A 24,359-nucleotide genomic window follows, 5' to 3' on the forward strand; every position below is an offset into this window, starting at 1 on the left:
ATACTGCCTTTGAGGATTTGAAGAAACAGCTGGCAGAGCCTCCAGTCCTTGCTGCTCCGGTTCATAAGGAGCCCTTATTATTATATGTGGCGGCGAACACACGAGCCGTCAGTGTGGCTATGGTGGTGGAGCGCAAGGAGGAGGGTAAGGAGCATCCGGTTCAGCGGCCGGTTTATTATGTCAGTGAAGTGCTCATTGAGTCCAAACAGCGGTATCCGCATTGGCAGAAGCTTGTGTATGGTGTGTTCATGGCGAGCCGGAAACTTAAGCATTATTTTTCAGGGTCATCCCATCACTGTGGTCAGTTCTGCCCCTCTTGGTGATATCATTCAAAACAGAGAGGCCACAGGGAGAGTGGCTAAGTGGGCTATAGAGCTTGGACCTCATGGTCTCAAGTACGTGCCACACACTGCTGTTAAATCTTAGGCCCTAGTGGATTTCATCAATGACTGGACAGAGTCACAAGTGCCCGAGCAGAAGCCGGATAACACATATTGGACTATTCACTTTGATGGGTCCAGGCAGTTGGAGGGCTCGGGGGCTGGAGTCGTGTTGGCTTCCCCTAAAGGTGACAAATTCCATTATGTGCTACAGCTGCTGTTTCCTTGCACTAACAACGCGGCTGAGTACGAGGCCTTGCTCCATGGTCTTCGGCTGGCTAAAGAGATGAGCTTAAGCCGGGTACGGTGCTTCGGCGACTCAGACTTGGTGGCTCAACAAGTATCAGGAAAGTGGGATTCCAAGGACCCTCTCATGGCGGCTTATCGCCGCGAAGTTGATGCCATTGCTGGGCACTTTCAGGGATACCAAGTGGAACACATCGATCGCAGGAAGAATGAGGCGGCTGATGCTTTAAGCCGGCTGGGCTCTCAGCGAAAACCGGTGCCGCCCAACACTTTCCTGGACGTCCTGTATAGCCCTTCTGTTAAGTTGCCTACAGAGGAAGACTTGGTTGTCCCTGACCCGGAGGCACGACTGGTGGCGGCGCTCCGTATCATACCGGACTGGACAATGCCCTATCTGGCTTACATGACCCGGGGCGAGTTGCCCGAGGACGAAACTTTGGCCAGGCAAATAACCCGGCGGGCTAAGTCAATGATTGTTATCAGTGGTGAGTTGCATCACCGCAGTGTTACGGGAGCGTTTCAGCGTTGTGTTTCCCCTGAGGAAGGTCAAGAGATCTTGCGTGAGATCCATGAAGGGGATTGTGGCCATCACGCCGGCTCAAAGTCTCTTGTGGCCAAGGCATTTCGTCATGGTTTTTATTGGTTGACAGCTCATGCTGATGCAGAGGACTTGGTCAGTAAGTGTGATGGTTGTCAGAGGTTCTCGCGACGGGCTCATGTACCGGCTCAAGAGCTGAGGATGATCCCAATTACTTGGCCCTTTGCGGTCTGGGGGCTTGATATGGTTGGGCCTTTCAAAAGGTCCAAGGATAAGAAGACCCACCTTTTGGTGGCAGTTGACAAGTTTACCAAGTGGGTTGAAGCGGAGCCAGTTAGCAAGTGCGATGCAGCCACGGCGGTTCAGTTTATGAAAAAGGTGATCTTTCGCTTTGGTTTTCCGCACAGCATTATCACTGACAATGGCACCAATCTCTCCAAAGGCGCCATGGAAGAGTTCTGTCAACGAGAGCATATCCGACTTGATGTTTCCTCAGTGGCTCATCCTCAATCCAATGGTCAAGCTGAGAGAGCTAATCAGGAGATTCTGAAGGGCATCAAGCCCCGGCTTTTGGTCCCTTTGCAACGGACGCCGGGTTGTTGGGTGGAGGAGTTGCCCTCCGTGTTATGGAGCATCAACACTACTCCTAACAGGTCTACAGGTTTTACACCTTTCTTCATGGTTTATGGGGCAGAAGCAGTCCTCCCCAGTGACATCCGTGATGACTCACCTCGAATGGCGGCTTACGTTGAGGCGGATAATGAACAGGCGCGCCAAGATGCTCTTGACTTGTTGGACGAACAGCGTGATGTGGCAGCAGCCGGTTCAGCGATTTACCAACAAGACCTGCGCCATTATCATAGCCGCCGGGTTAAATCCCGGGTCTTCCAGGAAGGGGATCTCGTGCTCCGGCTCATCCAAGATCAAACTGATGCGCACAAGCTATCCCCGCCTTGGGAAGGGCCCTTTGTGGTCAGCAAGAACTTGCACAACGGGTCGTATTACCTCATTGACATTCGGGAGCACAAAGATTCACGTAAATTGGAGGAAGAGACCCGTCGGCCGTGGAACATAGCTCAGCTTCGGCCTTACTACACTTGAGCCACCGGCTCTCATAATGTACATATTTCTCTCAACCATGTATATATTATGATAATCAATAAAGCAGGACCTCTGTCCTTTTTCTCCTCCAAATGTGCACGTGTTTGTTTTCTTTGCAAGATTAACATGATAACTTGAAGGAGGATCCGGCTTATGATCGTATTCGAATCTAGCCGCAGGTAATAAGGTCACTTGGGTGCTTCCTGTTCAAACATGGGTCGTATTCGAACCAAAGAGAACATAGCTGTCGATACCCATTTGATTGGCAAAGTGCCGAGCTCATTGGGAGGTTTTCTTTGATCATATTTGAATCATAGTTTAACCCCTTTGAGAACCGACGTGGATCGTATTCGAATCAGCGTCGTTAAACAATTCTTAAAATCACTTGGGGGCTTCCTGTTCAAACATGGGACGTATTCGAACCAAAGAGAACATAGCTGTCGGTACCCTCTTGATTGTCATCGCCACACCCACTGGGGGCTATATGATCGTATCCGAATCTTAGCTTAACCCCTTTGGGCCGGGTCTCTGGTTTTATTCGAACCGGAAGCCCCTAAGTTCTTCTGCTTCATTGAAGAGTTCTCTTGATCATTTCAAAATGTGTACGGTCGGGTCTCGCTTGGCCGGTTTAAATTTTGATTTTCCGTGTTAGTTGAACACATTGGGTGTCATTAAGACAGGTACACCGGAGTTGAGGTACCAACCTTATTACCCGGGTTATCTAAACCGGAAATATGCTTGCAGGCCGCTAAGTGTGTTATTACGGCTATATTAAGGACATGATTAAGGGTCAATCTTTTTTGATTCATATCCGGGTTATATATCTAAAACCTATGATTCTCAGCGCGGTAAGCCGCCTAGAAACTTGCGATTTGTCTTTTTATGCAGGATAGTTCAAGGCAATTATTTGAGACTAAGGAGAATGAATGACCTGGAGAAATATCAAGAGATAACTTCAATAGACTTCAGCATTCAATACGTGCACGATGGCATGGCAAAGATAAAGTGTTGCACCTACTCTATTACAAGACTCATCGAGTCCAAAAGGGTGGAGCATTGTTTGGTAAGCCGGCTGCAGAAGTTAAGACGCTTGCTGGGTGGAAGTCTCCGGCTCATCTCTTTCTTCTCCTCCGGCTGTTCCCAAGGTCTGGAAGGTTGACGACTTCCAGTCGCTGCCGCTCAGCGCTTCGAATTGGGCTTCCTCGTCAATTAACCCGGCCGGGTCAATTTCCGGGGCGAAGGTGTGCTGACGAGCCGGCGGTATTAAACTCAGGGCTTCATAGCGAGGGGTCGGGATCCTCTGATTTTCCGCATTATAACCCGGCTGGTACTTGGTCAGATCCGTATCGTTTCCAATAAGAGTTGCCACCGGGCGCACGATCTTCACGCAGGCGGCGAAGTCTTTTTGGTCGAAAGCCGTGCCATCTTCCTTCAGACTTGGATAGCCGAGGGCGATGTCTGCCGGGTCTAACTCCGGCAAGAAAGCCTTGGCCCGGCTCAGCGCGGCGATCGCTCTGGATCTTGCAGAGGCCCGTCGCAGTTCTTGGATACGTTGAGGCAGAACGGCGAGCCGGCGAAGAACCTCCGCCAGGTGAGTCGGCACCTCGCTGGATAAGGCCACCACGGCTAAGGTACGCTGTGACCCAGTGTAGAGTTGCTCCACCAGGGTGTACACGGCCTTTAGCTTGATTACCACACTCTGGTTGAGGTTGGCACTTCTGGAACCTGTTTAATAGAACAGGATAAGTCGCCGACAAGGGTGAGTTATGAGGCATCAAAATTTTAAACTGGATGAAAGCCGGCGGATGACTTGCCGAAGATTGCAGCAACCATTTGAGACACTTGGCGCTTTAGGCTGGAGAGCTCGGCGGTCTTCTCGGAGAGAGCCTTCTCCGCCTGTTCAGCCCGGTTCACCAATGCGGCCTTTTCTTCGGCCCACGCCTTCCGCTCAGCGTCAAACTCCGTCTTCATCTTCTCTTGCGCGGCGATGCTGGACACGAACTTGGCATTTGCCTTCCGGGTCTCCATCTCTTGCATCTTCAGCCGGTTCTTGAGATCAGCGAGGTCAGCCTCAAGCTTCTTGCCAGCAGCCTGTATAAATGTCCGGGTTATGGCATGAACAGTTACGATACAAATTTAAAGTCCCAAGTGTTTTCCAAGCAAAGACACTTGGCACTTGGGGGCTAATGCATGTTCAACTTTTCTATTTACCAATTTCCGGTTCATGCGAGTAAGCCGGAAGATAAGTCCCAAGTGTTTTCCAAGCAAAGACACTTGGCACTTGGAGGCTAATGTGTATCGACTGTTCCTATCTACAAATTACCGGTTCATGGAAGCAAGTCGGAATCTAAGTCTACAACATATTCAATCATAAGTCGTCGACTTGGGGGCCAGCATGGTAAAGGTAACTATGCAGTAAGTAAGAGGACAGAAGGATAATACCTCAGATTTCTGCTGGATCTGGGTCACCATGGCAACCTCTGCGTCCCGGCTCTTGTGCACTTGGCTGACGTAGCCGGAGACGAGCTCTCCGATGCTCAGGTTGGCATAGTCAGTTAGATCCAGACTGACCCGGCGGGGCTGCAGTAATTCCTCCTTGGCAGAGCACTTGGCCAGTGCCGTAGGCCTCCCCGACTCAACAAATTCCGTCCGGGTGATTTCCACGTCCGGGTCATTTGCTGGCTGAGCCGAGCCGGAGGCCTCCGGGTCAGCAGAAGCTTTTACAGGTGCCTTGTCGATTGGAGCGGTGGCTTCGGGGGCGGAGGCAGCTGGCGGTTCTTGAACCGCCGCCTCCGGTTCAGGCAAATCCGGCTCTCCGGCCGACTTGGTTTTCTTCGCCCTCTTGGTGAGCTTTGCCTGGGCACTGAAAGAACAACAAAGGTTAGTACAAAAAGTATGAGTAAAGATCAGCACAACATGAGATGATTATCATTACCCGGGCATGGTCTTGAAAGCCGGCAGATTCGACTGCATAGAATCGCCGGAAGAAGGGGAAGTCTCCTGATAATTTGAGTCAGAAGAATTAAGCGGTTGGCGTATAACACCCGCAAAAGGATGAAAAGGGTACAATTTTGTGATCACCTCGGTCCGGCGTTTCCTTGATGCATCAGGTAACCCGGAGGAGAGGTCAGTGTCCTTGTTGGTACGGGTATGCCGCCGGCTCTCATGAACCTATCGCTTCAAAATAAATTGAGGATCTTGGTAAGCTAAAGGATGGGAAAAGCTTACTTTCCGGGTTACTCTTCGGGTTTTCAGCCTTGGCAAGGGCTCCGAGTCGGAGGAAAGTATTGTTACCTCTTCAACCACCGGGTTACTGGCTCCGGTGTCCTCCTGTTGATAAACAGCATTGATAAGGCGGACAGAAATAAACAACAAGTATAACAAGAGCTTACAGGTTTAGGAATTACCTCAGACTCGGAGCTGTCACTTAGCTGCAACAGCTCCGAAGCAGTGGGCCTACTTCCCTTCTTACGGGGAGCGGCTTTCTTGGCGGCTTTCTTCGCTTTTCTGGCCTTCTTGGCCGCGTCATGGTCATACTTGACCCGCCAGAACTTGTCGTCAGCCTGAAAAATACAATGATGATTTCTTAAAGATTCAGATGAAGGTTATCTGTGGACAAAGATAAAATGTTTAAATCAGTGGCTTACCGCTGGGGCTGGGTTGGTCTTGCAGAAGGGGGCTAACCCGGTCCTCCCGCAGTCTGCCAGGCTCTCGTTCAAGAGAGCCTTGGTCATCTCCTCTGCAACATCTTCCGGAAGATCGTTGCGGCTGTGTCTCTGGGGGTCATCCTTTCGTCCCGTTTACTCGCACATTAAGCCGGGGCAGCGGCTTAATGGGATCACCCGCCAGGAGATCCAGACCCGGACCAGATCGATTCCGTTGAGACCATTGCCCAAAAGAGCCTTGATCTTGTTTATGGTGGGGAGCAGAGGGTGGCGCTCCGCTTGTGTTAGTTTGTCAGACAGTGGGTGTGTTGACTCCAGACGAGAGGGGCGAAAGCCGGGCAACGGACTTTCATCAGCCGGCGACGTGTCTTGGCAGTAGAACCATGTCAGATTCCAATCTTTGGGGTGGCTTGGCGGCTCTGCGTATGGGAAAAGGCAGTCCCTTCGCCGCTGGATGGAGATGCCACCTAACTCCAGACTTGGCCCATTGGCGCACTCATTCTGACGGTTCAAATAAAAAAGCTCTCTGAAGAGCAGCAGACTAGGTTCTTCTCCAAGGTAAACCTCACAGAACACTTGGAAATTGCAGATATTGGACACTGAGTTGGGTCCTATGTCCTGAGGCCGCAGATCGAAGAAATTCAGAACGTCTCTGAAAAACTTTGAGCCGGGCGGTGCGAAGCCCCGGCTCATATGATCCGCAAAAATCACTACCTCCCCGTCCTTTGGCTGTGGTCTTTCTTCTGACGGGTCAAGGGCACAGTAGGACATGACGTCCTTCTTGGGCAGATATCTAGACTTGACAAAATCTGCTAGGGTCTCATTGGTGACGTTGGACCTCATCCAGTTGCAAGTGATGGAGGCTTTAGGAGCTTTGGGAGGCATGGTGAAAGTCGGCAGTCTATGATAAGAGGAAAATGTCCGGATTAATTATAAGTCGGAGGAAATCTACAGTTCAATGTCAAAGTGGCGGCTTATGAAGGGGACTAATGGTATACACCTAAGTGCATCGGGTTATTTAAGCTGCCAAGGGATTGAGAGTAATTTGATTGTCTACGGCCTTATCACAGCTGAGCCGGAAAATTTTATGGTGCATGGTTTTCTTTAAGCCGGAAGGTTCTACGGCGCGTGGCTTCTTTAAACCGGAAACATAAACCGTCGTGATTCAATAATTGCAGTTTTTTACTAAGTGTGGTAAAACAGGTTTCACACATTGCAGTAACTATTTTGGATCAAAATGGTCGGGCAAAAGAAAAGTTTCTAGACCTAGAAACAGACGCGAGGAAGTTCTTGAGCTCGAACAAGGCTCTTATGTAGTGAAAAGAGGGCTATTTGCATGTGAAGTGCGTCTTAAACATCTACCGCAGTGATTCTATACAGAGCTAAGATCAAAAAAGGGCAGTAAAAACTAAAATCTACCAAGGGCCGCAACGAACTACGAAGAACAGAGGATGAACTACGGAACCCTAATGTGGATCAGCCCAATGGAGTATCGAGGACTTACTGGTGCAGGAGAGATGCGGAGATGTCCGCCGTTTGTCTGGACCAAGTCAGGGTGATGCAGCGGCCAAGGTTAATGAAGACCGGGAGCGCGGCGGCGGCGGCGGAGTTCGAGCTCGAGCAGAGGAACAGTGGCGCGAGGAGGAAGAAGCGTGGCTGAAGGCCCGTCGGGCCGGCCTATTTATAAGGGCGAGCTCATAAGTGGGCGCGAGAATCAAGGAGACCACGGCGTGGTTATCTCCCCATGAAACGCCTCGATTTTTGGGATGACAGTAAAGGTAAAGATCCGTTGCGGATCTGGCGGAGCAAAAACAGGCTTAATGGAAGATGACGTCACGGTGGATTATCCGGAGTCCAGAGGATGACGTCATGCCGGGTTATGGCCTTCACACAATTGTAAGCCGGCGATTTTCTGTCGAAAGGATTGAAGATTGACATGAGCCGGCTCAAATCAATCTGGGGCCTAATGTTGAGGATATAGACCTTAGAGTCACCCGCCAGGAGGGGCCGGGTTACTCTAATGGTCATTACCAGAAGCCCGACGCCAAGCTTAAAGACGGTGGGCCGAAGATGGGCTTAAGACCCGGATATGGCTTAAGGCCCGTAGTTACAATCATTATTATGGTAGAACTTGTAGTGTAAGGCAAGAATAGTTAAGAGTCCGAGCCGGACACTCTTATGAGCCGGCCGGGACTCTGAGAGCTGCAAGGCGTCAGCCTCCCTATATAGAGGGATGACCCGGCAGCGGTTTAGGGACAAGAAGAATCTCGTCGAGAGCCAGGCATAGCAGTTAAGCTCCCTGGTCATCGAAACCCTAATCAATACCACCGCAAACTGGACGTAGGCTGTTACCTTCACCGTAAGGGGCCGAACCAGTATAAACCCTCGTGTTCCTTGTCCAGCTTAACCCCTTCAAGCTTCCAAGTAGCGATGGCTCCACGACTAAGTCCTAGCTCGAGGACATCTGCCATGATAATTCCACGACAATACCGATTGACAAAGGGAATTGTATACGGGATTGATTGAATCCTCGACATCGTGGTTCATCTGATGAGATCATCGTGGAACATGTGGGAGCCAACATGGGTATCCAGATCCCGCTGTTGGTTATTGACCGGAGAGGCGTCTCGGTCATGTCTGCATGTCTCCCGAACCCGTAGGGTCTACACACTTAAGGTTCGGTGACGCTAGGGTTGTAGAGATATTAGTATGCGGAAACCCGAAAATTGTTCGGAGTCCCGGATGAGATCCCGGACGTCACGAGGAGTTCCGGAATGGTCCGGAGGTGAAGAATTATATATAGGAAGTTCAGTTTCGGCCACTGGGAAAGTTTCGGGGGTTATCGGTATTGTACCGGGACCACCGGAAGGGTCCCGGGGGTCCATCGGGTGGGGCCACCTATCCCGGAGGGCCCCATGGGCTGAAGTGGGAAGGGAACCAGCCCCTAGTGGGCTGGGGCGCCCCACATGGGCCCCCCTGCGCCTAGGGTTGGAAACCCTGGGGGTGGGGGCGCCCCACTTGACTTGGGGGCAAGTTTCCCCCCTGGCCGCCGCCCCCTTGTAGATGGGTTCCAGGGCCGGCGCCCCCCCTCCAGGGGGCCTATATAAAGGGGGGAGGGAGGGCTGCTGTATCCTAGCCCCTGGCACCTCCCTCTCCCCCTGCAACACCTCTCCCTCCCGCTTGTGCTTGGCGAAGCCCTGCCGGGATCCTGCTACTTCCACCGCCACGCCGTCGTGCTGCTGGTTCTCCATCAACCTCTCCTTTCCCCTTGCTGGATCAAGAAGGAGGAGACGTCGTTGCTCCGTACGTGTGTTGAATGCGGAGGTGCCGTCCGTTTGGCACTCGGTCATCGGTGATTTGGATCACGACGACTACGACTCCATCAACCCCGTTCACTTGAACGCTTCCGCTCGCAATCTACAAGGGTATGTAGATGCACTCTTTTCCCCTCGTTGCTAGTATACTCCATAGATGGATCTTGGTGATGCGTAGGAAATTTTAAAATTCTGCTACGATCCCCAACAAGACGTGGTTCAAAGAAGACTGGAATGGGGGAAAGTAGTGGGGTAAGTTGTATAGCATAAATCTAGGACGTGGTTCAAAGAGGAAAGGAAGTGGGGAAAGTACTAGTACAAACTGGCTATCCAGCACCTACGTTGGTCGAAAAGGGAAAACAATGACAAATGCAGTACGCACATCTGTAACGAACTGATCTTTTGTTTTGGGGGACAAGGCTGTAGAGTTTGAGCAGGACTACATTTGCTGCGCTCACATAAGGAAAGGTGTCTAAAGATAACAAAACTGGGACCAACACAAATATGCTCCTTGGTTGTTTGTTCTTTGTTGCAACAAACTATGCATCAACCCAGTACATCGGTAGATGCACATGGTGTCGGTGCGTCCACTGTCCCGTGCAGCACTTTAGCTGTTGTTAATCTAAGGCCCTGTTTGGTTAAAAACTCCCTAGTCCCTACCTGCTAGGTTCCAGGGACTAAACATAGACTAGAGGTTATTAAATGACATGCTAAAAGACCATGTTACCCCTAGTAATGAACTAATAGAGACAAGGTGCGATGCGTGGCAGGGGCAACTGTTGGAAAATGTCCCAAAAAGACTCTCCCTCGGGGTCTTCTTTCTTTAGTCCCAAATGCCCACTTTTAATCCCTAAAAGTCCCTCCTGTTTGGTTTAGATGGGGCTGACACGGAGTTTTTTAGTCCCTCCACCAAAATGTCCCTGTAAACAAACACCCTCTAATAATGTCGCTGGAAAATTGATGCAATGCCACAGTTAAAAGGAAATTACATGTTTAACGAATTTTATTGTTAATATAATCTCTCTGTTAATACAAATCGACGCCACCATTTGAGAAATGCTACAGTCTTGCTTTCTTTCCCGTTTAGATAAGGTAGATGCTTCTTTTTGTTGGCTTCTGTATCATCCACCGTTATTGACCACTAGTTGCTTCCTTTGCACCTCTGTGTAAACAGGGTTATCTACTTCACCTCGTTGCCATTGTGACCTTTTGTTGCACTACACAAAACACTTTTGTTTTAAGAGTGTTTTGTGCAGTTTAACCAAAATGTCACAGCGACAACGTTGCTTGATTGCCTGATCTTAGTGGAACCGCACAAGAGGAGATCTTACTTCCTATCTGTGTTGGCAAATTTGGTTGAGATCTTCTTCTTGTGAGTTGTTTGAATTCCGCATCATGAGAGGTCAGTACTAGCCTTCTTTCACATGATTCTGCAGTGTGCTTTCATATGTTGTGCTACCTATACGGTAATGTTGCTTGATTTTAGTGAACTGCACAAATGGAGACAAGACTTCCAATCTGTATGTGTACCGTAATATCCCATTGAGGTAAGATAAGGATATTTCACAATTGTTGGCCTGTATTTTGCCACTTTCATCAGAAAATTAATGTCATTGTTTAGTGCTATACTTGTGCAACCTAATTGACATGCCAAATCTTACATTGAAGGCGAAGCTTGTCTGTTATTAAACCAAGTGATGAAGGGGAAGAACAAGTGGACGAAAAACAAAAATCAACTCCTGGTGTTGTAATGAAGCACTGGAACTGTGATGACACAAGTAATCATATAGTTTTGCATCTTAATTTATTGCTATGGCTGGAACGAGCAATTGTTCTGCCACTGATTTGATGCCACTCTTAATGTAATACGTAATTATCTCTACTTGTGCAAACAGGGATCTTCTTTGAAGATACCATATATTTTAGTGGAACTGCACAAGAAGATGTTGGAAACATCAAACTAATCGAGGAGTATATAGTAAGCATGGCCACCACAGTAGATAGCAACAGATGGTTCTGGAGAAGTGCTTCATCTGTATGCTCTACACAATAAGCCTCATGACAAAGGTTGGTACTCGCCCACTGATTTCATCCATATGATTGAGCTTTGTCATCTCTATTGGTGTTGTGCTACTGTTTAGATACTGTCATGAAAAAGTGGTATTGTCCTTGAGAAGTGCTTCATCTGTCTGTTTTAAATATTTCCTTTCCTTTTTTCAAGCAAACAGGAATGCTAGCATTTAGTTGTCCTCTTGTCTTTGCACAACAGGATCATCCTCCTCTGAAGAAGAATATGGAGTACGTGAAGTGACTAGTTCCGATTATGCCAGGATGAAGAAGCCCTGTCTACCTTCTCATCAGAAGGAACAGTTGAAGGATGGTTACATTACTCCCCACAAGACCAAACTAACTTCAGCTCAGAAGGACTGACAAATCTAAATTTTCTTGCTGTGATGCGCGAGTACAATGTTGTTCTAGGATTCTTTCCGGTGAGTTCCATTTTTCTAAAAGTGTGCTCTACATGGACCATGTAGGTGCCTGTTTAAACTGTCAATTCATAGTACAGTTTGCTTTATACTAATCACTTTTCTTGTATTTGTGCAAACAGGGGTGCTCAGCTTGATTTCAATGGGAACTGCACAAAATGTTCATGAATTCATCGAATCATTCATTTCCACCACAAGAAAGGAGGTGCCGATAAGTTCAAGGCGTTGCAACATATAAGGGCGAAATCATACAAGCTACGCGCGAATTTGGTTGATTTTGGTGGAACTGCACAAAAAGAACAGCTGGTTTATTTAGCACGAGGTGCCATGTCAATGTCCAAACTGATGGAAAACCATGCCCATCCACAATCGTAGGCATTTGAGATTTTGGAATGGGAAAACCTTGTCAAATTTTGCTCATTGATTCTAGCAAGAAGACATGCGTTTGATATTTTCGAATGGGACGCCCTTTGTTGTCAGCAGCATCGATCCATTTTTTCTTTATTCTTTAGTTGTGAAGTAAATATTGGCTCTGACATGTGAATCGCTGAGATGCATAATCATCGATTGTTTTGAATGTTCTCTATGAATTGCCAGGCCTGTGTGTTTGATTGCAATGTACAGGAACGCTAAAAAGCTGCTCAAACTCTTTGCACTCCTTATGTTCCTTTTTACTTCGCACATTGTGAAAGTGCATACTTTTTTTATAAGATTGATCAAAGTAGAGATACTTTGACTGCAGACAAAACTTGTATGCAGACTAGAAAGGACCGGAGGGAGTACATGTGAAACTGCTACAAACGAGGTGATCACCCTGGGAATAATGCTAGTACATATTATTTTGCATGTTCATGCAATGCCAGTGATACAAGAATTTGAACTAATCAAAATAAATTCATTCATACATGGTCGGATTTCATATAAACATGCCTGATTTCATTACATTTCATACATTCTTCAACTAAAAAGGGGTGCGCTGGAGGTATAATTAATTAACCGAAGCTACCCACCTATGTCCGGCTGAGCCGAAAAGAAGCTTCAATGACTTAACTGCAGGTGCAGTTGCGTAACTGACATGTGGCCCAGATGCCTGTTGGGCCCACGTGTTAGTCAGCCAGCTGCACCAGCAGTTAAGTAGAAGTAGTGTCCTTCTCCAACATAGCTCTCCGACTTCACGTCGCCGCCAAGAAGCTAACCGCCCATTAGTGGACAATCCGCCTAGCTTGGCGTCAACCGGAGGGTAGCAGCGGTCGCCTTAACTGGACCCGAGCGGCGGCGACCTACTGTGTTCCTCTTCCTCGTTTTCTGTGTGGCGCGGCCTCGCTGGCAGCGGGGCGGGGCCTCGGCGGAGCCGGCAATGTCCTCTGTCTCGTTGCCGGCGGGCGGCGCCTCGGCGGAGCGGGGGAAATCCTACCCCTCGTTGCCGGCAAGGTGGGGCCTCGGCGGAGCCGGCGGTGTCCTCTGCCTCATTGTTGGCGCCGTGGGGCCTCGGCGGAGCAGGGCCTCATCGACGCCAGCGGAGCGGGGACTCGTCCGAGCCAGCATTGTCCTCTGCCTCGTCGTCGGTCTCGCCAAACAGCGCCTTGCCCGCTTCATCGCCCTCTTTGTAGGCGACCGCCGCCTCCGCCACCCGCATGCGGTACCACCAGCGCTCGAGGCAGCCCTCACAGGCGGAGCGGTACGAGTCGAGCAGCGCCTCCAGCTCCGCCCACTCCGCGACGATCTGCTCCTCTGCCTGCAGGTGCTCCTAGAGGAGATGGTGGTTGTAGGTGGCGTCGGCCTGCGCCTCCCGGAACTGCTCCTCACGCTTCTGCCTCACCGTGTCCATATATTGGGCACGGGCCTCGCCGATGGTCATGGTGCAATGCACCAGCGAGGATGGCGCGGAGGAGGGGGTTGGCGCCGGATCATCGACTACCATGTTCTTCATTGGGACGTCATCGTCCTCCGGCAGCCTGCCGGCCAGCCAGTCGGCAGCAATGGCTGCCATCTCCTTGTGGTCCGTCGTCCGCCCGTCCCGAAGAGCGCTAGAGCGCGAGGAAGCCATGTTGGGCAGTAGTGGTGTGGACAGGAGAAAGGGAACGAATGCGGATGACTGCGGCTATGGCCGGCGCAGCAGTTTATATAGCAATGGTGGGCGGCGGAGGGACGGACGTGTGGCACCGGAGTAGCCGCCTTGGCAACCGCGTATCATTAATGTGGGCGGCAGAAGGACGGACGGACGACACTTGTGTCGTTTGAAGGCGAAGCAATCGCCTGCACCGGGAAGCGGCGCGGGGGGCGCTGACCGTTTCGGACGGAAAGCGCGCGCGGGCGAGGGAGGCGGTCTGGGTGGGCCAGGGCAGTCAGACTCGTGCTTGGCAACGGGTCGGTCCAGCAGCCGGACATGCTGGCTCGCCAGCTAGCTCGCCGAGCTGAGCGATGACAATCAGACAATGGACGTAGCTTCCAACTAGGAACCGGCGCCACTGTCCAAGCCGGTTCATGCCGTGTTCACCATAGAGAAGGTGCGGCCGCACTTCGATGCACTAATGGCGGAAGAGCTACCAGCGCAGGAGGACCTGTGCTGCAACGTCCGTCTCCTCAACAAGCACCGGTGAACAAGCGAACGACAATGCCATCGCGGACATGTGGCCCTATGATCCTAGCTTCCCGAATGAGCAGCGGGCGCTGTATTAGACCATCCGTAGGGCCTGCGAGGCCCTCTTCGTCGTCCTTCGAGTTGTTGCGCTCGCCGTGGCGCCGCCGTCTCGCATTGTCAACATGGTCAACGGACATGAGGATGAGGAGATGACTTTACTTGGAGAGGATGACACTAGGGGCCCACCAGGGCCATAGCCGCACGTACGCAAGTGCCTCCTTATTAGTATATAAACTATAATTTTTTTGCTTCCTCCTGGTTTCCTGACATCACGGTCCCACACCATTGTCAACCTATGTAGTCAATAAACAAGAGAATTGCACAAGAAGCGGCCGACAGCTAGGACCAAGCGGCTCGAGCAGTATTCGTGTTTTTGAGGTGTGAGCACTGCAGAGTTTTTCTTGAGCGATGTAAAGCCCAGATATTAATTTTTCTCCTCTGAACAACAACGAAAACATCGCTGCAGGTATTAACTGGGCGGGCTGTGGCCCGTCTAGCCGAGGCCAGATATCCAGCCCAGATATTAATTATTTTTCAAGCTGAAAATGGCTAGCCCAGCTATACTTTTTTTAGGAATACTCGGGTATGGTCAAGTTGTTATTCTCCGGCCCGCTGGGCTGCAAATCTTTCCTAGGAGGGATGCATTAGGCTTAACAAGAAAATGGACTTTAAGAAATAATAAATGGGATGTAATTATAAAAACAGGGCAGTAACTATAAAAAATGCACCAAACACGTAATTACTTTATAAAATATTATTTTTGGATATTGAAAATTTTAATTTCATTAATTGTTGTGAGCGCAATGTTTCATTGGATTTTTACGTAATATAAATTTATATTTAAATTGTATTTAATCTGACTAAAAATTTCAGGATAAAAATATTTCGGATCCCATCAAAATGTGGGAAATTTTATTGAATTCTGTTTTAAACGGTTGGTTGAAATGGGCTGTACTTTTAACAAACTGTAAATGGGTTGTAGTAAATTCCATTAGAATTCAAAGATTGGCTGCACATTCTTACAAATCGCAAAATGGGCTATATGTTCTCTGCCACACACTTGTGGCCTTACTAAGTTGACGCGTCCCCTAAAAAAAGAGAGTTGACGCGTATGCAAGGCTTTGACAACTTATAGTCAACACAAGGTTCTAGCAGCAGTGGCCGTTGGATGTCCATCCAACGGATGCCGTGCTTCTTCTTCAATCTCAGATATTCTAGCTTCACCCACCCAAAAAAGATTCCTCCCCCTGACATCTGGGGCGCACCGTTTCGGAAGCTGACTCGTGGGCCTACAAAGTTGACGCGTACCAAGGGCTTTGTCAACTTAGTCAATATAAACGATTCTAGCTGTAGTGACCGTACGATGTCCATCCAATGGCCGTCGTGCTTCTTCAGCCTCTGGTCTTCTTGCTCTAGCCGCCCAAAGCAGCGCCGGTCGTGCCGCCTGCTCCTGCCTCCCGTGGCCGGCTGTGGTGCCGCGCAGGCCTCACCGCCCCCTACTACTCCCACCGCTGGCCAGTTCATCCCTCTACTCACCCACACCCCCTGTTATTCTGCGGCGACGGCAGCCTCACACCGCAGCCGAACCAATGAACCCTCGTACTCCTCTCCGCGTGGGCATCCACTGTCGCGTCTTCCCCGGCTCCGCATCGTCCCCTTCCTAGGCCTCGCCGTCGTCCACCGCCCTGGTGCTCTCGACGCGGCGTGGTCAACATGGTCAAGGAATGGCTTCCATCGGAAGAGTACTGTACCTGGAGAGGCTGACAGTTGGGTCCACGGCCGCAGTCCAGTTTTTTTGTGATTTGCCAAGGAAGTCGCTTTGTCAGGCCTGTTGGGCTGCAAATCTTTCAAGACGAGAAGAGTTTCATTCGGCTGGCCAAGAAAATGGCCTATCAGTAATGAGAAATGGGCTGTACATTTTTAAGACACATCAAACCGGCAATTAGTTTCAAATTTCTTTTTTTCATTTTGAGATTTTAAATTGCATTCATTTTTATGCGTGGACAATTTGTTGGATTTTATATTGATATACATTTATTTTTAAAATCAGTTTGAATGTGACTCGAAATTTCGGGATTAAAAACAGTTCGGACCGCACCAAAATATGCAAAATTTCGTACAATTTTTTAACCATGGCCACAATATGGGCTGTAATGCTAACGAAAACAATATGGGCTCCAAAAAAAACCTTAAGAATTAGAAAATGGGCTGTAAATTATTAGAAATAATGGCAGATGGGTTGTATGCTATTTTCCATAGATTTGAGGCTTTCCTAAAAAAAGGTTGACGCACAAGCAGTGACTGTTGGATGTCCATCCAACGGCCGTCGTGCTTCTTCAATCTCTGCTCTTCCTGCTCCAGCCGCTCAAACAAGCGCCGGCGGGACTGCCTGCTCCCTCCTCCCCGCGGCCGGCTGTGCTGCCGCGCAGGCCTCATCGCCCCACTGTACTCCCATCGCTGGCCTAGCTATCCCTCTACTCACCCACACCTGCTGTTATTCTCCGGCGACGGCAGACAAACCACTAAACCCTCGTACAGTCGTACTCCCCTCCGCGTGGGAAACAACTATCGAGTCTTCCCTGGCTTCGTGTCATTCCCTTCCTAGGCCTCGCCGTCGTCCACCGCCCTGGTGCTCCCGGCACGGCCTGGTCAACATGGTCAACGACCGACATGCATCTGAAGTGGACTGTATGTGGAGAGGCTGACAGCTGGGTCCACGACCGCACGCAAGGAAATGCCTCCTTATTACGCGCAAAATAATGATTCCTCCACCTGACATCTGGGACCCACCGAAAGGGCCTCTGTATTTCGCGAAAAAACGTTACCGCGGCTGACAGCTCGGACCCACCAGCTATATCTTCGCATGCAAGGAAGTGCCTCCTTATTACGCACAAAAAAAATGAATACTCCCCCTACTAGCTGGGACCCAGTATAGTGGCAGGCTGACTTGTGGGCCTACTAAGTTGACGGGGACGGAGGGCTTTGTCAACTTAGTCAATATGCACGATTCTAGCTCCAGTGACCGTACGATGTCATCCAACGGCCGTAGTGCTTCTTCAACCTCTGGTCTTCTTGCTCCAGCCGCCCAAACCAGCGCCGGTCGTGCCTCGTGCTCCTGCCTCCCATGGCCGGCTGTGCTGCACCGGAGGCCTCACCGCCCCTACTACTCCCACCGCTGTCCAGGCCATCCCTCCACTAACCCACACCCCTGTTATTCTGCGGCGATGGCAGCTCACACCGCAGCCGAACCAGTGAACCCTCGTACTCCTCTCCGCGCGGGCTTCCACTGCCGCGTCTTCCCCGGCTCCGCGTCGTCCCCTTCCGAGGCCTCGCCGTCTTCCACCGCCCTGGTGCTCTCGGCGTGGCGTGGTCAACGTGGTCAAGGAACGGCTTCCATCGGACTTGGACTGTACGTGGAGAGGCTGACAGCTGGGCCCATGGCCCCAGCAAGGAAGTGCCTCCTTATTACGTGCAAAATAATTATTCTTCCACCTGACAGCGGGGACCCACCGGACGGGCCACCGTATTTCGCAAAATAGACGTTTCCTCCAAACTGCTCGGACCCACCAGCTACATCTTCGCACGCAAGGAAGTGCGTCTGAAAAAAACGATTCGCCCCCTGACTGCTAGGACCCACCAGCTACATCTTCGCACGCAAGGAAGTGCCTGACAGTCGGGACCCACCTGGTCGAAGTGTACGTAGCGTTGTCATTCTGGTCACGAACGTGTACGTACATACTAGTCGATGTAGAGGCGCGCACGTAGCATGTACACATACGTACAGCGGCCAGTGTGCAAGAAAGAAAATACGGCCATGTACGTATATACGGGCAGGGTCTCGAAGGCCTACTCGCGCATACGTACGGCCAGGGCTCATGTACATCGCTGGGTCAGAACAGAGAAACTACGTCGTCGTCGTGTTCATGGGGAGGCAACGGGATGCGTCGAGTTCATCGGGAGGCAACGGAACGCGTGGGAGCCAACCGGCTTGGATAGAACAGCCAATGGAAACGAGGCCTAGCGTACCACAGAACGGAGGAAACGGCCTTGTGTTCGACCGGCCACGTTCGAAACGGGATCCTGTTCATCGGGAGGGGTCTGGCGTACCGCGAAACGGAGGAAACGGACCTCCTACGGTCGAAACGGGGGTCCTGTTAATTGGGAGGGGTGTGGCATACCACAAAATGGAGGAAACGGACTTGTCTTGGAGCGCTACGGTCGAAACAGGGGTCCTGTTTATCGGGAGGGGTGTGGCGTACCGCAAAACGGGACTCCAAGGGATAATGTTCATCTCCAACGTCGACCCCCTCCAGCCTCCACGGGCTACTGTTCATCCACCGTCGATCTCCTCCAGCCTCCACCTGCGACTGTTCATCCACGGGCTCCTATTCATCCAGCCTCCACCGCGCGCTACTCCACCGGCTACTGTTCAACAAGCCCTCTCCACGGGCTCCTGTTCAACCACCCCTCCACGGGCTACTGTTCATCCAGCCCTCCACCATCTACTGTTCATCTAGCCCTCCATGGGGTGGTCCTGTTCATCCAGCCCTCCACGGGGTCCTGTTCATCCAGCCCCAACCGGCTCGATCGATCGGGGTCCTATTCATCCAGAGGCAACACCACGGGGTCTTGTTCATCCACCCCCACCGGGAACTGTTCATCCAAAACCCCCCAGCAACGCTCACTCTTCATCCAGAGGCAGCATCGATCGGCTTCAGTTAGCAGCAGTAGCGAAGGAATCGCTCGGTCGGGTTCAGTTAACAACCATCGATCGATCGCTCGGGTTCAGTAACGCGTAGCCTGCAGTGCAATCGCTCGGGTTCAGTTAGAGCCCAACGCCTCGCTCGGGTTCAGTTAGTGCCCAACGCCTCGCACCCACGCGCGTGCGTGTACGAGAGAAACGCGCATTGCTCGGCTCCGACCACCCACCGTAACCGGGAACACCCCGATATTTCCCCGCCCTCGCTTCTACCACGGTTTTTTCCGTCATGGATGGCCCAAAGAGTGTCATGCAGCTGCGTCTCCGGCCCGCCCAGGACGAAAAGCCCATTTTCTGTCATGATTTTTTGTCATAGAAGTAGGAGCCCACCACATCTTTGATGATACCGGGTTTGTCACAATTATTGTCATAGAAGTGTCATAAGTATGACAGAAAAAATTTCGTTCGGCCCAAAATGTCACGGATGTGTCTTTTTTTTGTAGTGATACGCCTCCGGTCATATTCTCGTAGTGCTTAGGCGAAGCCCTGCGCGGATCACTTCACAATCACCGTCACCACGCCGTCATGCTGAAGGAACTCATCTTCCTCGACACCTTTGCTGGATCAAGAATTCGAGGGACGTCATCCAACTGAATGTGTGCAGAACTCGGAGGTGTCGTATGTTCGGTGCTTGATCGGTCGGAACAAGAAGAAGTTCGACTACATCAACCGTGTTCTCAAACACTTCCGCTTTCGGTCTACCAGGGTACGTGGACACACTCTCCCCCTCTCGTTGCTGTGCATCTCCTAGATAGATCTTGCGTGAGCATAGGAATTTTTTTGAAATTGCATGCTATGTTTCCCTACAGTGGCATCCGAGCTAGGTCTATCCGTAGATGATATGCATAAGTAGAACACAAAGATTCTGAAGGAAATATGCCCTAGAGGCAATAATAAAGTTGTTATTTATATTTCCTTATATCATAATAAATGCTTATTATTCATGCTAGAATTGTATTAACCGAAAACTTAGTACATGTGTGAACAGATAGACAAAACAGAGTGTCCCTAGTATGCCTCTACTTGGCTAGCTTGTTAATCAAATATGGTTAAGTTTCCTGACCATAGACATGTGTTGTCATTTGATGAACGTGATCACATCATTAGAGAATGATGTGATGGACAAGACCCATCCGTTAGCTTAGCATTATGATTGTTTAGTTTTATTGCTATTGCTTTCTTCATGACTTATAGATATTCCTCTGACTATGAGATTATGCAACTCCCGAACACCGGAGGAACACCTTGTGTGCTATCAAACATCACAACGTAACTGGGTGATTATAAAGATGCTCTACAGGTGTCTCCGAAGGTGTTTGTTGGGTTGGCATAGATCAAGATTAGGATTTGTCACTCTATGTATCGGAGAGGTATCTCTGGGCCCTCTCGGTAATGCACATCACTATAAGCCTGGCAAGCAATGTGACTAATGAGTTAGTTGCGGGATGATGCATTACGGAACAAGTAAAGAGACTTGCTGGTAAGGAGATTGAACTAGGTATGATGACACCGACGATCAAATCTCGGGCAAGTAACATACCGATGACAAGGGAATGACGTATGTTGTTATGCGGTTTGACCGATAAAGATCTTCGTAGAATATGTAGGAACCAATATGAGCATCCAGGTTCCACTATTGGTTATTCACCAGATATGTGTCTCGGTCATGTCTACATAGTTCTCGAACCCATAGGTTCCACACGCTTAACGTTCGATGATGATTTGTATTATGAGTTGTGTGTTTTGGTGACCGAAGTTTGTTCGGAGTGTCGGATGAGATCACGAACATGACGAGGAGTCTCGAAATGGTCGAGAGGTAAAATTCATATATTGGAAGGTAGTATTCGTACATCGAAATGGTTCCGAGTGATTCGGTTATATTACCGGAGTACCGAGGGGTTACTGGACATGACGAGGAGTCTCGAAATGGTCGAGAGGTAAAATTGACGAGGAGTCTCGAAACGGTCAAGAGGTAAAATTCATATATTGGAAGGTAGTATTCAGACATCGAAATGGTTCCGAGTGATTTGGGTATATTACCGGAGTACCGAGGGGTTACCTGAACCGCCCGGGGGAAATATTGGGCCTTAGTGGAGAGAGAGCAGGGCCACAAGGGGTGGCCGCCCCCCATGGCAGTCTGAATTGGACTAGGGGGGTGGCGCCCCCTTTCCCTCTCCCTCTCCCTCTCCTTCCTTTTCCCTCCGATGGAGAAAGGAAAAGGGGGGCGAATCCTACTAGGACTAGGAGTCCCACTAGGACTCACCACCGTGGTGCGCCCCTCCTGGCCGCCTGCCTCCTCCTCCCCTCCTTTATATACGGGGGCGGGGGGCACCCCAAAGGCACATCAATTGTTCTCTTAGCCGTGTGCGGTGCCCTCCTCCATAGTTTACTCCTCCGGTCATAGCATCGTAGTGCTTAGGCGAAGCCCTGCACGGATCACATCACCATCACCGTCGCCACGCCGCCGTGCTGAAGGAACTCTCCCTTGACCCTCTGCTGGATCAAGAGTTCGAGGGACGTCATTGAGCTGAATGTGTGCTGAACACGGATGTGCCATACGTTCGGTACTTGGATCGGTTGGATCGTGAAGACGTTCGACTACATCAACCGCGTTAACCTAATGATACGTCTCCAACGTATCTATAATTTTTGATTGTTCCATGCTGTTATATTATCAATCCTGGATGTTTTATAATCATTTTATAGTCATTTTATATCATTTTTTGGTACTAACCTATTGACATAGTGCCAAGTGCCAGTTGCTGTTTGTCCATGTTTTTTACATCGCAGGAAATCAATATCAGACGGAGTCCAAATGCAACGAAACTTCACGATAATTTTTATGGACCAAAAGAAAGAAATTGGGCCCTGGTTGCACCTAGGGGAGTCCCAAGGAGAGGACAACCCACTAGGGCGCGCCAGGAGGCCCAGGCGGGCCCTGGTGAGTTGTGCCCACCTCGGGTGCCCCCCCGGACCGCCTCTTTGCTCTATAAATACCCCAAACTCACAGAACCCTAGGGGAGTCGATGAAATATTCATCCAGCCGCCGCAGAATCCAGAACCACCAGATCCAATCTAGACACCATCTCAGATGGGGTTCACCACCTCCATTGGTGCCTCTCCGATGATGCGTGAGTTGTTCTTTGTAGACCTTCGGGTCCGTAGTTAGTAGCTAGATGGCTTCCTCTCTCTCGCTGAATTCTCAATACAATGGTCTCTTGGAGATCCATATGATGTAACTCTTTTGCGGTGTGTTTGTTGGGATCTGATGAAGTTCGAATTTATGATCAGTAATATCTTTTTATATCCATAAAAGTTATTTGTGTTTCTTTGATCTCTTCTATGCATGATCTCTTATAGCCTCGTATTTCTTCTCCAATATTTGGATTTTGTTAGGCCAACTTGATCTATTTATCTTGCAATGGGAAGAGGTGCCCGGTAGTGGGTTCGATCTTACGGTGCTTGATCCTAGTGACAGAAAGGGAACCGACACGTATGTATCGTTGCTACTAAGGATAAAAAGATGGGATCTATATCTACGCAATAGATAAACGGATCTTGTTTACATCATGTCATCGTTCTTATTGCATTACTCTGTTTTTCCATGAACTTAATACACTAGATGCATGCTGGATAGCGATCGATGTGTGGAGTAATAGTAGTAGATGCAGGCAAGAGTCGGTCTACTAATCTTGGATGTGATGCCTATGTAATGATCATTGCCTAGATATGTCATAATTATTTGAAGTTCTATCAATTGCCCAACAGTAATTTGTTTACCCACTGTTTGCTATTTTTCTCGAGAGAAGCCACTAGTGAAACCTACGGCCCCCGGGTCTTCTTTCTCATATATTTGCTTGCGATCTATTTTTCCTTTGCATTTTTATTCAGATCTATTAAACCAAAAATACAAAAATACTTTGCTGCACTTTATTTTATTTGCGATCTATTATTTCAATCTATTATAAATTTCTGGCATCGTTACCCGAAAGGGATTGACAACCCCTTTAACACGTCGGGTTGCGAGGTGTTGTTATTTGTGTGCAGGTGTTGTTTACGTTGTGTTGCTTGGTTCTCCTACTAATTCGATAACCTTGGTTTCTTCACTGAGGGAAATACCTACCGTCGCTGCGCTGCATAATCCCTTCCTCTTTGGGGAAATACCAACGTAGTCCTAGCAGACAGGAGCTTTTCTGGCGCTATAGTCAGAGAGCGATCACCTAACGCTTTCGCTTTCGGTCTACGAGGGTACGTGGACACACTCTTCCCCTCCCGTTGCTATGCATCTCCTAGATAGATCTTGCGTGAGCGTAGGAATTTTTTTGAAATTGCATGCTACGTTCCCCAACAGTGGTATCAGAGCATGGTGTATGCATAGATGATATGCACGAGTAGAACACAAAGAGTTGTGGGCGAAATAGTCATACTGCTTACCACCAACGTCTTACTTTGATTCGGCGGTATTGTTGGATGAAGCGGCCCGGACCAACATTACATGACCATGTTCATGAGACCGGTTCTACCAACGTGCTTCGCACACAGGTGGCTGGCGGGTGTCTGTGTAACGCCCCGGATCCGATGCGCCAGGTGTCTTCTAGTTATTCGTCGTTGTTGCCATGTCATTTGCTTGCGTGTTGCATTTTGCCATGTCATCATCTGCATTTCATCTACATGTTTTTCAAAACATTCATCCGGTCCTTTTCCGCGTTGTCCGTTTCGCGATCCGACACTCCCACACGCGCCCGTCGCCCTCTCAGACCTTGTTTCGCGAGCGGGAGAAAAAGATTCTCGGAATGGGCCGAGATTTGCCAAGTGGCCTTGGTATAGCACCGACAGACCGCCCGTCAAATTTCGTTCCATTTGGAGGTCGTTTGATGCCCCAACGGTTAACCGCGTAGCCCGAAACTCCTCTCTCTTTGCAGCCCAGCACCCCTCCACCACAGCCCACCAACCCAGCAAAACCCCATCCATGCTCTCGGTCGTTCGATCACGATCGTGTGGGCGAAAACCACACCCCATTTGGACTCTCCTAGCTCCCTCTACCTATATAAACACCTCCCCCTCCATTTTTCGCAGTCTAAACCCTAGCCTTTCCCCCTCCTCGCGCCACCGGACGAAAGCCCCGCCGCCGGACATGTCCACCGCCGCCCCCTTGGCACCGCACGCTGCCATGTGGCCCTTCGCCACCTCCCGCCGCCGCCGGCCCAAGTCGGGCCCGCGCGGCCCACC

Source organism: Triticum aestivum, chromosome 3D (genome assembly GCF_018294505.1).
Source record: "Triticum aestivum cultivar Chinese Spring chromosome 3D, IWGSC CS RefSeq v2.1, whole genome shotgun sequence".
NCBI lineage: Eukaryota > Viridiplantae > Streptophyta > Magnoliopsida > Poales > Poaceae > Triticum > Triticum aestivum.